Below are 12,817 nucleotides of genomic sequence, written 5' to 3'. Positions count from 1 at the left end.
AAAATGTCTCAGCACACATGCTTCAACACATAACGTTTATATTAAAATAAATATTTGACGGTTTCAGGAACAAGTATATTAAGGGGGGGTGAAATGCTATTTCATGCATACTGAGTTTTTTACACTGTTAAAGAGTTGGATTCCCATGCTAAACATGGACAAAGTTTCAAAAATTAAGTTGTACGTTTGAAGGAGTAGTTCTGTTCCAAAAATACTCCTTCCGGTTTGTCACAAGTTTCGGAAAGTTTTTTTCGAGTATGGCTCTGTGTGACGTTAGATGGAGCGGAATTTCCTTATATGGGTCCTGAGGGAACTTCTGCCGGAAGAGCGCGCGCTCCCGTATAGCAGAGCACTGAGAGCACAACAGGCATTCACTGATCAGAGCGAGAGCGTCGCGAAATGTCACAAAAGGAGTGTGTTTTTGGTTGCCGGGGCAAGACAACCCTGCACAGATTACCAAAAGAGAAACAGCATTAAGGGACCAGTGGATGGAGTTTATTTTTACAGAGCATCAACAGATTTGTGCAAGTGTTTTTGTTTGTTCCCTGCATTTCGAAGATGCTTGTTTTACAAACAAGGCCCAGTTTGACGCCGGATTTGAACATCGTTTATTTCTTAAGGATAATGCGGTCCCAACGAAAAAGGGTCACGATCGTGTGTTGGAACCACAGGCGGTGAGTAAAACTGCTTCAAATATCTCTGCCTCCTTGTTAGTGCGTCCCCTCCCATCGGAGACCCGGGTTCGAGCCCCGCTCGGAGCGAGTCATTGCTGCTGCTGCTCTCGTTCAGTTTCAGCCTCGGGATCTGATTCTGGATAATAAATAAATGGCTGAATCTGAATGTTAGCCATGGTTTGTTTTGGATGATGGTTTTTTTCCCTCACGGTAATGTCACAGCTTCCAAACGCTCTCAACGCAAAAGCCTACTGGCGCTCGTGATTCTTTAGCTCCGCCCACACGTCACGCCTCCAGCCGGTCGTGTTTTTCCGGGAAAAATCAGTACAGACTATCTTTCTCTTATGAATATAATAAAACTAAAGACTTTTTGGAGTTATGAAGGATGCAGTACTACTCTATAGGTACTCAAGATTAACAGGATATTGAGTGAAAACGAGCATTTCATCCCCCCCCCCTAACTAAAATTTTAACTGAAGCAAGTATATGAACTAAACAAAACATATGAACATTTTGTTTACGATGTATTACGAGGGAAAACCTATGTGAACCCTTCATTTCATCTGAAATAACTTTCACCAAATAGTTCCTGTAATTGTGAATTGGGCATGCACAACCAATTTTGGATTAGATTGAACTGGTAGATGCAAGGGTTCACATACTTTTTCTGAAAAATAAAATAAAATAAATACAATTTTGCGTCCCTGTTTCTCTCTGCGTAGGTTTTGAGCTCTATCCGAACTGACGGGAACCCTATAGACTGCAGGATTCAGTCTGACCCAACCCTACCATGTCCCGACCCTGGAACTGGACCAAGAGGCCAAATACTCCACATCTGAGCTGTGCAAGGAGGCCCAGATTCCTGAAATCCAAAACAGTGTATGAATGTGCTCATGGACGTCTCCAACGTCTGTCCGGCTCTCCTTTACTCCTGACATCCAAACCCATAACCTGTTGTCACGACTCACTGGAGCGCTGGGTTCTCTTGGGGCTTCAGGACTGCTCTGTGGTTCTTTTTGATCCACAAACAGGCCACTCCCAGTTGGCCTTCTGCTCCATGGTTCTAGTGGTACTGGCATGGCATCCTTCAGGAGCTCTGCTGATGGTGGGCAGAAGTCAAGGTGAGCTCCAGTGCTTTGATACGGGGCTCTCACTTCTCCCTCTGCAGCTAGTGAGTGAAGAACCACCTCCTGACTATATAGGCCCCAGCCTGCAGCTCTCTCATCACATAAAAACCTCTGAGGGGCTAGAGGAGATCCAGTGGGCCTACTGTCCGATATCCCATGGAAATGAGTGTCTTGAGGCAAATGACGTACTGCTGCTTTGGTTTCATGGAGGGCCGCTTGCTGCACAGAGGCTAAGACTAGGTCAGTGGGACTTTTGTGTAATCTACTTGACTGAAATCAGAGCAGAGCATCTGAAGTATAGAGCTAAAGTTCCTTGATTGTATTTATGATTGTATTTATATAGCCTGGGGACAAAAAACACAAATGTAAAACTCTCTTGCACAGAGAATTTACACAACATACACACATCATTCAAAAGTTTGGGGTCAGTAAGTGTTTTTTTTGACTTTTGTTTATATTGCAAGGATGCAGTAAATAGAACAAAGAAATATGTTTCCACATTTTTCTATTTCAAATAAATAACATTCTTTTGAACTTACTATCTATCAAAGAATCCTGAAGAAAATGATTCCACAAAAATATTTAGAAGCGCAAATATTTTCAAATGACAATAATTTCTTGAGCACTAAATCAGCATATTAGAATGATTTCTGAAGGATCATGTGACCCTAAAGTAATGGATACTAAAAGTTTAACTTTGCCATCACAGGAATAAATTACATGTTAAAACATGAAAAACATTTTTTTTAAGTTGAAATAGTATTTCACAATATCATTATATAATTTTTTCTGATTTGATTTTTAATCAAATAAATGCAACCTGGAACATAAGAGAGACTTCTTTCAAAAACATAAAAAATTCTTACCAACCCAAAACTTTTGAATCGTAATGTATATGAAATAAATATTTGATTTAAATGTTATTAAATAATATTTGTGTCTATTTATAATCTGAATTTGTTCTAAATTAAAAACCGATTACTTGACAGACATAAGAGAACATATTACACATTTCTGTTATTGGATATACTGTAGTTTATTTTCTACTAAGAAAATACATTACTTTTCTTAAGAACTTTTTATAAGAAGTCATAGCCATGGTGTAGTGGTCTGTGCACATTCTTTAACACATTGAGCTGTGGTGCTCAGATGAGTGACATGTTTGAATCTGACCAATGACCTGATTCCCCTCTACTTTCCAGTTGCAAGGAAACTAAGTGCCCATAAAAAAAAAGATTTCACATTATGAAGATTTCATGTCAGAATCGTTGCACACTTTGGGAAATCTATTGATTAGTCTTTCCAAAAATAATCAGTGTAGCAACCCACTAACCTGTAAAGGACACGCACGCATAAGACCAGCCAATCAGATTAGAGCTTGTTTAACCGAGAGAGTGCGTGGTGTTATATATATTGTAGAACTGTAGAAGCACACAGACATTTGAGGGAATGGCAGAGGCAGGGGCCAAGTCTTCTGAGGTCATTCAAAACCCACCCTTGGGCTGCCACCTCCAGGTGCATTCTGGGATGCATTTCTCCGATAAATCATTTACAGTGGCTTACAGTCCCTCAGGTCACCAGATAAAGTTTGCCAATCAAAACCTGCCCATGCCTAGAGTTTAATTTTGACTTTGGAAGTGAATGTGACTCCCAGCGAAGTTTTAAATGGAGAGTGTCTGCAAGAGAAAGAGTTTTATATGAGAGAGAGAGAGGTTGAATGCAAGGGAGGGAGAGAGAGAGAGAGAGCGACAGCAGTTCCCTCTGCTCTGATCGTGTGCCAAGGTTTTGATGAAGAAAGCAAACGCACATCCTTTCCGACTGATAATTCGGAGCAGCTACTGAGCAGCGCTTGTTTGCCCGTTTGCCTATTTATTTGTTTGTGAACGTGTTCGTTTGGCTTGTCTTGCTCACGCGCCCATATTTATTGACTTATATCTCTAGAACTGCTACATGATGAAGTGAGTGAATCGGACACGCAGAGGATGAAAGAGTTGGCAGACCTCCAGTCTTTCCAAGGAAGCAGCTCTTTCTTTTTCTTTCCCTTACCCTCCCTTCTTTTATTCCTCTCCTCCCTGAGTTATCTCATCTGGGCACGCGCTCGGCACAGGAGAGCTGCTGTACGGAGTGGATACGGGGGACAGCTGCACGGCACACTCTGAGAAAGTAAAAAAAAAAAAGAGAGTGAGGGGGAAACACGATTAATTTAAAGGAGAGGAAATTGCACAGCATTGCAGTTTGGAGCCCTTTGGTTGCATCACACCGTTTGTTTTGGCTGTGCCGAATTATGTCTATATTAATATTTCAAATAAATAAATTAGTTGGGTCTTTTTATACCACTTACCACAATTAAGAACAAGAAAGACAACTTAAATTAGAGTCAAAAAGTGTTGTATCACAACCTCAACACTACACCTAACTGGTCAAAATAGTTACATTTTGTACTTTATTTTTTAATTAAAAAAATGGTAACAATTAATTTTGTATTTTATTTTATATTTTAAGTAACAGTGAAATTTTATAATCCAATTCAGTTTTATTCTCCAGTTATTTTTTTACTCCATTGGTGTCAAAAATTATTTTTCTTTTATTTTTATCACAATCAACAATTCATGTATTTTATGACTTCTTATAAATTAAGGTCACCTAACTTTTCTTTAAAGCTTTTTTACTGGACTGAACAGTTAAATATATGAATTTTTGGTGTTGCTTATTTATTTGCTTATTTAAAAAATGGTAACAATTCAATTTTGTATGTATTTATTTTTTTTAAATGTCATATATGTGTAAAAAAAACAAAAAACTGACTACAAAAAACTGTTATCCTGCAACTTCTCATCCTCCGTGTCATGTGTTTCATTTTTTTCACAGGCCCAGGGAGAAAATGAAACCATTTCTTTTCAGTTTGTACTGAAACCTAACCTCCTTTCCAAATTCATAAAAAAATGGTGGCTGTCATTTCATTTGCCGCAAAATGGTGCCTCGTTCTGCTCCCAACATCCGCAGCAGATGATTTCTGTCCAAGAAGAGATTTCAAATTGGTTTAGCAACAAAAAGAGATAACAAACATAGATCATTTGCTTTATTTTGCTGTTATGTGCATGTTCCTTCATGTGTAAGACATCAGGAATCATGAATATAGAGGCTCCCGAGGGGTTGTTTTATTGATAGGCAACATATTTCTCTGTTTGTGTAATGTTTGTCAATAACATTATGGTGCGTGTGGTTTTTGTGGCTGTGCTAATGATCTCCTGTTGAGAAGTGAGCATAGCTGCGTTTAGTGTGCCGTTCAGAAGCAGATCCAGTATGGCTGGATTAAGCTCTGTTACATTATTAAAGGCGTCTTTACGGGTGTCAACTGCCTCAGGTGATTACTGCTCATTGTGATCACAGACGCTAACGTTCACAGGAAGTTAGCAAGAGAACAGACAGATAAGAGTTAGAAATAAAATGCAGTGGATACAGAAGAATGAGTGTGTTTGTGAAATGCAAAAGGATGTTTTATGGGTTAAATATATGAAATGCTCTTGACACACTATGAAATCTGAAACTTACTGTAAAATCAGCTCTAACCTGAAGCTTAACCTTAAAGCTGCTAAAATATAAACGGTAACAAAATCTACCATGCAGGGCCTATAATCATACAGATTTTATTTCTGAATCATAAAGGATCTTACTTTTTTATTTTTATTTGAATGGTTACTATTGGCACACAAGTCAACATATTTTACTAATAGACATAAAATACCAATCTCTGTGCTAAAATAACAATGATGCTGCCATCTTTCTGGAGTCATTTTTACCCCCTCTGTAATTTGGCTCTGAATCCAGTGAAAATTATAGTTGATTATTCAGTAAATATACATTAAAGACATTTCAAATTGGCTTTCATCACTATATAGGTTTATCTTTCTTAAAAAAAAAAAAAAAATTTAATAAACAATTTGAGCCAGGGAAGTTAAAAAAATTTATGAATCGATAACATTATTTTGATGTCATTTTAGTCACCAGAATTGAACAACTTTCGAATTAACACATTGTATAAATTTATAGTGATGACAAAGTTCTATTTGTACTTTGTAGTATGTAAATACCATGGTACATAAATGTAATTATTATGTAATACCATACACTACCATTCATAAGTTTGGATTGAGTACATTGTTATTTTAGAGTGATTTCTAAAGGATCATGTGACACTGAAGACTGAATTAATGGCTGCTGAAAATTCCACTTTGCCACCTCAGGAATAAAGTACATTTGAAAAAAATTACAATAATAATAAAAAAAACTTCCACAATAATACTGTATTTTTGATCAAATGAATGCAGCCTTGTTGAGAAAAAGAGATTTTTCAAAAAAGACAAACTCTTGAATGATAATTGATGTCAAAGTATATCATAATTTTCTAAAATGTGTGTTTATTGTCCTTTTCATTTACCTTATTTATCATATAGTGGCATGATATCTGCCATTTAACACCTTGCTCCCTAGACCGCTGTATTAGTATCGGCTGTTAAAAAATCTATATCAGTCAATCTATATCATAAATGCATGTTTGAGAAGCTTTGTAAACAGCAGAAGGTACATTCGTTAGCTCAATGTCCATTCAGATGCTCCTCCCTCTCTGATTGATTCTCTGTTGTATATGGCATCCGCCAATTCTCTTAAAGGTAATTCTCTAAACTAACTGTCAACAGTATCCACACCAAGTGAGTTAAACCAGAATCAACTGCATTTGCTGTGTGTCACAGTTCAGTACACCACACACACACACACACACGCACACACACACACACACCTCTCAACAGTGCTACAGGGACAGAGCACAGACTGAAGATCGATCCAAATGTCAATGGCAATCTTACAGAGCGTCACTTCTAAAGATCTCCCACCTCATACGATCCAAAGCTTCCACAGCCTCTTTCTCTTTTTCTGTGTTCTATGTAATTGTGAAAAGTTTATATATTTTAATTATTACTGTTTCCCTTTTTGTTTATAATGTGACAAAAAGAGGATGTGAAATGTATTGGACAGTAAAGGATAGGGACTGAGAAATTGAATGTGTCAGAGCTTAAGGGCTGGTATTTGATGGAAATACTGCAACCTTTGGACTTTCTAGCAGTATTAGTTTCTTCCAAGTTTGCGTCAGTCGTCATATACGTCATATGTGTCACTTCATAATCATGAAGCCACTTAACAACATATGTACTGTATTTTCTGTGTGCAGGTGTGTTCATTGGCGCTCAGCTAGGCCCAGCTGATATGGTACAGCACCGTTTGCACTGTGACGAGGTGGATGCAGCACTGGGATTTCTGGGTAATATGGACTGGGCCATGATGGGAGCAGAATGTTACAGGTCACTCGTCTCCATCACAGATCACCTGCTGAGAAAACCACTGGAGCAGCAAACTGAAGGTAAAGACTCCAGACCTGCAGGCTTTGATTTCTGAACGGAGACTAAACCTAAACTTAATTAATGTCGGGCAAAGTGCAAGGTCTTTAACATTTTAAATATCAGTATTTAAATCCTGTTAAGTGCTCTAGTGCTACGAGCAATGATTAATAAGACCATGGAGCAAAATAAAACAATGTTTTTATTCATTGAAAATGTACACACAGTGGCTCCAATAAGAATTTAAACCACTTTAAAAATATCAACAAATTATCAAATCCAAGTGACATTGTCTTAAATACAATTTTGAGTGAACTTTGAGCAGCATACACACTTTAAAAATTCCATTTTTCACTAATAATAATAATAATAATAATAATAAAAGACCATATACCGTATGTGGTTCAGAATTCAAGTCAAAAGTACTTTGACAGTTAATTATTAAGTACATTGTGATCATTCATAGTTTGTTTTGAGATTACACATTGTTTAATATTTTGTATCTAAAACAATGAAAACAGTTTGGGGCCACTGCATGTACTTATTAGATCTTGTTGATTGCAGGTCAGTTGTAAGTGGCATTGGGGATATTTTATGCCCCCTGCAGACCCCTCTGAATCACTGTCATACTGGAGTACAGAGACCCCATCAGTAGATTCACCCGTTGATTCTTCCATCACCTGCTCAGGTACACTCCTGACACACTACAAACACAGTATTCACCACCTCCTGCATGTGATTGAGTCCTCTTTAATTGAAAACAATAGTTAAATAAAAATCAGCCATCAGTCAGGTGTTTAGAAATGGCTGTGCAATACATCTGCCTTATCTCTTCCAGACACCAGCGGTTTGAAAAAGCCTTCTTGCTGGCTGTAGATATGGGTGTGAGAGATCTATTTATGGTGAGCATGCATTTTGAAACATGCACAAACAATGGCAACAAAACAATACAATGAATCTCTCAATCTAGTTAATATTTCAATGACATAACACTTTCACATGTTTCACAGTTCTCTGTTGTCAGTTAATGGTCACATGAAATACAGGTGAATACATTTATCAATAATTATCTTTTTAGTGAGTGTTTTATTTTAAGTGGTTTTGTTTTGAAGTGATTTATTTTAGTTATTACATTATTATCAACTCACAAACCCTCCCCAGTTCCCCTTTAGAAACCCCAGGAGTTCATGACATTTTGAAAATGTTCAAAACTGCAGCCAAAAAGCACGTTTTAAATAATTTAATTAATCGAATGAAGTCTTTATAAGTTACCATAGTCACAACTTGATGTATTTGCATACACGTTAATCTTTTATTATTATTATTAAAAAGACTAATTAATTTAATATTGTGACTGTGATATAAATTATTTCTTTTTTAAATTACTAAAATGAGCTCTAAAATGTGTTGCCATTGTCTATGATTCTAGTTTAGTTATGGGTGGGTTATGGGCGCATGCAGAGAGCTTTGAGTTGGCTCTATTTTGGATTGAGAGGCTCTGGGCAGGTGCAGCTCGGGGTTTGAGGCCCCTGGTCTTGTCACGTCCCCTCTCTCCTTCCATAACAAGAATCCCTGAGACGCCAGAGAGCAACAGTTGCTAAGAGAAAGAGGGAGGGGGCACAGAAGAAAAAGAGCGAGGGTGTCTGTCTTTCACAGCTCTCGTGGCTGGTACACTATCTTTTCTCTCTCTCTCCTTTCTCACTCCTTTAAATGGTCCTGTGTGTGTGACCCCTTTTCTAGGCCTCCTCTCTTCATGCCCGAGTGACACCTTCCCTATTAACGTTCACACTGGCCGCTGTCTCTCCCGTTCTCTCTTTTTCATGCAGTTCCTCTCTCTCCCTCCTTCTTTCATGCCGATCGCTCTCGTTCCAATTCATTCCCCACTAAGTGCTGCTGCTGAGGGCCCCAATTGAAAAGGTGGAGCTCGAGCCACACAAGCCTGAAAGGGCAGAGAAGAGAGGGAGGGAGGGAAGTAGAGGGGAGAGCAAAGGAAACTAGGATCTGTTATTATTGGGACATGCACTGGGAAAACGAGAAATAGGAAGGATGAGAGAGCAAATTATGAATGGCCCATGAATATCAGTCCTTGTGAATCAACAAAGAGCAGACAGAGAGCGAGCTAAAGGCAGAGGAACAGAGAGAGGGAGCTAAAGGCAGTGGCGTTTCACCCCACGGTTTTGGCTCTTGGCTAATTAGCCACAGAAGTTAAATTAAAACACCCACAAGGAGAGAGGGAGAAAGAAAGCAAGAGAAAGGCAGAAAACGAGCGGGGGTCCTTGCTCCATCTGATCCGGTCCCCTCCATGTCACAAAGGTCAGCTGAAACAAAACGGATGGAGCCCCACGTAAGAGCCCCCAGTATGAGCCAGGCTCGAGTCTCCATTGTCTCCGAACCAACAATAGAGCACTGAAAGAATTTATCTTGCTTTTCTTTTGTAAGAAGTCTTTTGTGAAGTGACGCACTTTGGTGTTGGAAGAAATTGGAGGGGTTGGAGTCACCCAAAGGGGTAGAAAAGAAGGGAGAGGGAGGGCAGGGTTGCCCCTCCACTCGTTCGCTGGAGTGTTTTGCATAATTGTAACGTTCTATACTTGTAATTATCCTCTGATGTGAACCCTGATAGTGTCTGCGCTAATTCGTTTAGCTGTATTTTGCTGACTTTTTTTTTGATCTTCCGATTAATTAATTCGATCATAATTGTGATCCTATGCTTTGCTGGTTAATGGGGTGTGTTCATGTGCGTCTGTTTGCTGGAAACGGAGGGGGCTCTGTTTTGTAACAGAGGGGGCTGAGCTGATATTGGCTGGTTTCTGTGTTGAGATGGATAATGAACCCTCTCACGCATCTGATACAGCTTCCTCAAACACTCATGTGGGATCCTCCAGAATTGTCTTTGCACGTGTGTGAGTGTAAATGCGCAATTGTGCATGTAACGGTTCTCTCTCTTGCTCTGCTCCACTGGTCCATGTTAATTTGAAACTCTTTTCTGACGTCGAGCGAATATCAAGCATCATTGCTGGACCAGCTGTTTATCCTGTCTCCATATGCCTCTCAAGTCAAAAATAACACTAAAAGGACGTTTATCCACATCTGAGCTCTTAAAGCTCTTAAACAAATAAGATTAGACCAGATCCTGTGTCCTGTGTAAGCTGTGGTGAATAAGAGGTATAATATCTGATTTATGTACAGAATTATTGTCATCCCTCTTAGACGTCTGGATTCACTGGCTTTTTTTTTCCATCTGTCTCTCTGTTTCTTGGCCTTCCTCTCTTTTTGATCTGGCTCAGAAAGCATTATTTTCTGCTAAACTGAAACCGAGGTGTTCAGATGCAATGCAAATATCCAGTGTTTTTGGCTCCCTTTCGTTTTCCCTTTTGATTCTCAGCCTTTACCGAAAACTTGATGCCCTTAGAAAGCTCTCTCTATCTCCATTGTTGCATCAGATTTTTGCTCTTAAACCTGTGCTTACAGAAATGTAGATATTCTTAAAATACACAACCGCTCTTAAGAACTGATTCTTTTTAATGAATCATTTAAAAAGATTCATGAAACCGTCTCAAATTCCACGAGAGTTAGTCATTTGAATCAGATGCACCGAATCATTTAGAGATGTAAGTTTGCAGTTGACTCAGTAAATCAGGAATCAATTTTTAGTTATGTCCCATCCAAACTGGGCAGGAAGTTAAATATACATATTCACAACAGAGTGGTATTCTAAAAAACATGGAATGAGCAGCATTTGTAATTTTTAATTGATTGGAAGATAAACTTTGTTTGGGAATAAAACTGGTTTAATTTTGTATTTTTCAAAGAGGTAAAAATATTATTCCATCATTATTAAGTGATTCTGTATTTTGTAAAGATAAAGATAGATAAATGTTAATTTAGACGTCTTTTAAGGTCTGACGGCCTGTGATTGTTTTAAAAAAAAAGAAGAATCATTGTTTGAATCGTGATGTTATTGGCTCTCATCTTTGAGCCTGTGAAGAGCTAAATCAAGTCCTGTTTGATGTTTGTAAGTCACTCTTATCCCCTTTCCCTCAGTTGATCAGAATTGCAGAGGCTGGTTGACAATACAGGCATTAGTGCTCTGCAGGTCTGACTGTGCTGCATTCACCCTCCCTGCATCTCGCTGCAGCTCTGACTGATGTCCCTGAAGCGGAAGGATGGGTTTACCCTTTAAACAGACAGAAAGAGAGGATCTTATTAGTTCGGAGTCAGCACTGAGCTCCTCTTGCAACTTTCACTTTAATTTACCCATGAATGGGCCCCTCCTTGATGGACAAATGTAGTCTGTCAATTACATTATAATAAGTTCTTCCTCCATGTCTGAACATCTGAGGATCTTCTCAACTGATAAATAAGGATGGTGAAAGTTTTGTACTACTTTTTTACAAGCACTGTAAACATAGATAATATATATACATAGATGTTCTCTGAGCAGTCGGATGTGCTTTATCTTTGTTGTAAGTCTCAATCCGGCATCCATTTTTGTGGGACTAATAATGTGACATTTTAAAACATGTTTGTGGGTTAATGGAGGTCTCCTGACTGCACGGGGCCCTATAATAGATATATTATAGTCTATTCTCTGGGATGAGAGGGCTCATATTTAAGAGAGAGAAAGAGCAAGAGTGTGTGAATGTGTGTGTGTCACACACACACCCACCTGCTCGTAATGATAATAGTTTAAACTCTATTCTGACATGAAGAGCATCATTCCTGCTTTTTAAAAGATGACATAAGCTTTTCCTCACATCTTTGTGCTTTTTGAAACCAGTATGATTGCATCCAGTCAGAGTTCAGGGACAAAAGAGAAAAGGAGGGAGGACATCATAAAGGCGACTGAACAAATGAGCAAGACTGATTTTTTTTTTTTTTGTGAAAGATTTTGATACTTTTATGTTTTTTCCCCTTCTGAAACTTCAGACAGGTTATTTAATCTATTCTCTCTCTCTTGCTCACGCAGCCTCTCTTTGCACCTTCTCTCTCTTCGAGCAGAGTGCAAAAAATGAAAAAGGGAAAAAAGTGAAGTACTGTCATGTGAGCTGAGATTAATTTTAGATTGCTCTGCTGTTCTGGTTTACCTTCAAAGGACCTCCATTACGTGGCAGCAGATAAGGGTGAGGTGGTGTTAGCCGCTGTAGCCAAGAAGAAGGCTAATGAAATAGACGCAGAGGCACAAACATTGGCACCAGGTGAGAGAATCATTCACATAATGTTAGTTACAATAAAATGCTCCAAATCTCCTACTGGCATGTGATTACATTTATAAGTGCAAAATGATCATAAACTGTTTTCATGGAATCTTTTAGAAAAATTATATTGACTTCAAACAGGTTTTTCCATCCACATTCCCTTCGTCTTAGAATTTGTGGACAAATTTAATAAGCTGTGATGGGTACAATTATTTAGACAGAGAAAAATGACTTGATTGTCCATCTTTTCCATCTAGAGTCATTGCATTTGGCATTTCACAGAAGAATTTACTCTTGCTCCGAGTGCACTGTTAATTTCATTCAGTCTTTCATAAAATGATGTAATAGGCATGTGACCCTGATGGTGGCACCACTGGGAAATTAAAAAATGTCATTAGGTTTCATAATTTTTAATCCCTTATGTGATT

General features: G+C 38.5%; 1 pseudogene; it reads left to right on the top strand.

The window, feature by feature from the left end:
* Nucleotides 1-12,454, top strand: part of LOC113095738 (WD repeat-containing and planar cell polarity effector protein fritz homolog) — a 42,770-nt pseudogene extending 30,316 nt beyond the window's left edge.
* The last annotated feature ends 363 nt before the right edge of the window (nucleotides 12,455-12,817 follow it).

Source organism: Carassius auratus, unplaced genomic scaffold, assembly GCF_003368295.1.
Source record: "Carassius auratus strain Wakin unplaced genomic scaffold, ASM336829v1 scaf_tig00215781, whole genome shotgun sequence".
In the NCBI taxonomy this organism is placed as follows: domain Eukaryota; kingdom Metazoa; phylum Chordata; class Actinopteri; order Cypriniformes; family Cyprinidae; genus Carassius; species Carassius auratus.
Note: the sequence above shows the minus strand (reverse complement) of the source record. Positions and strands in the feature narration are given on the sequence as shown.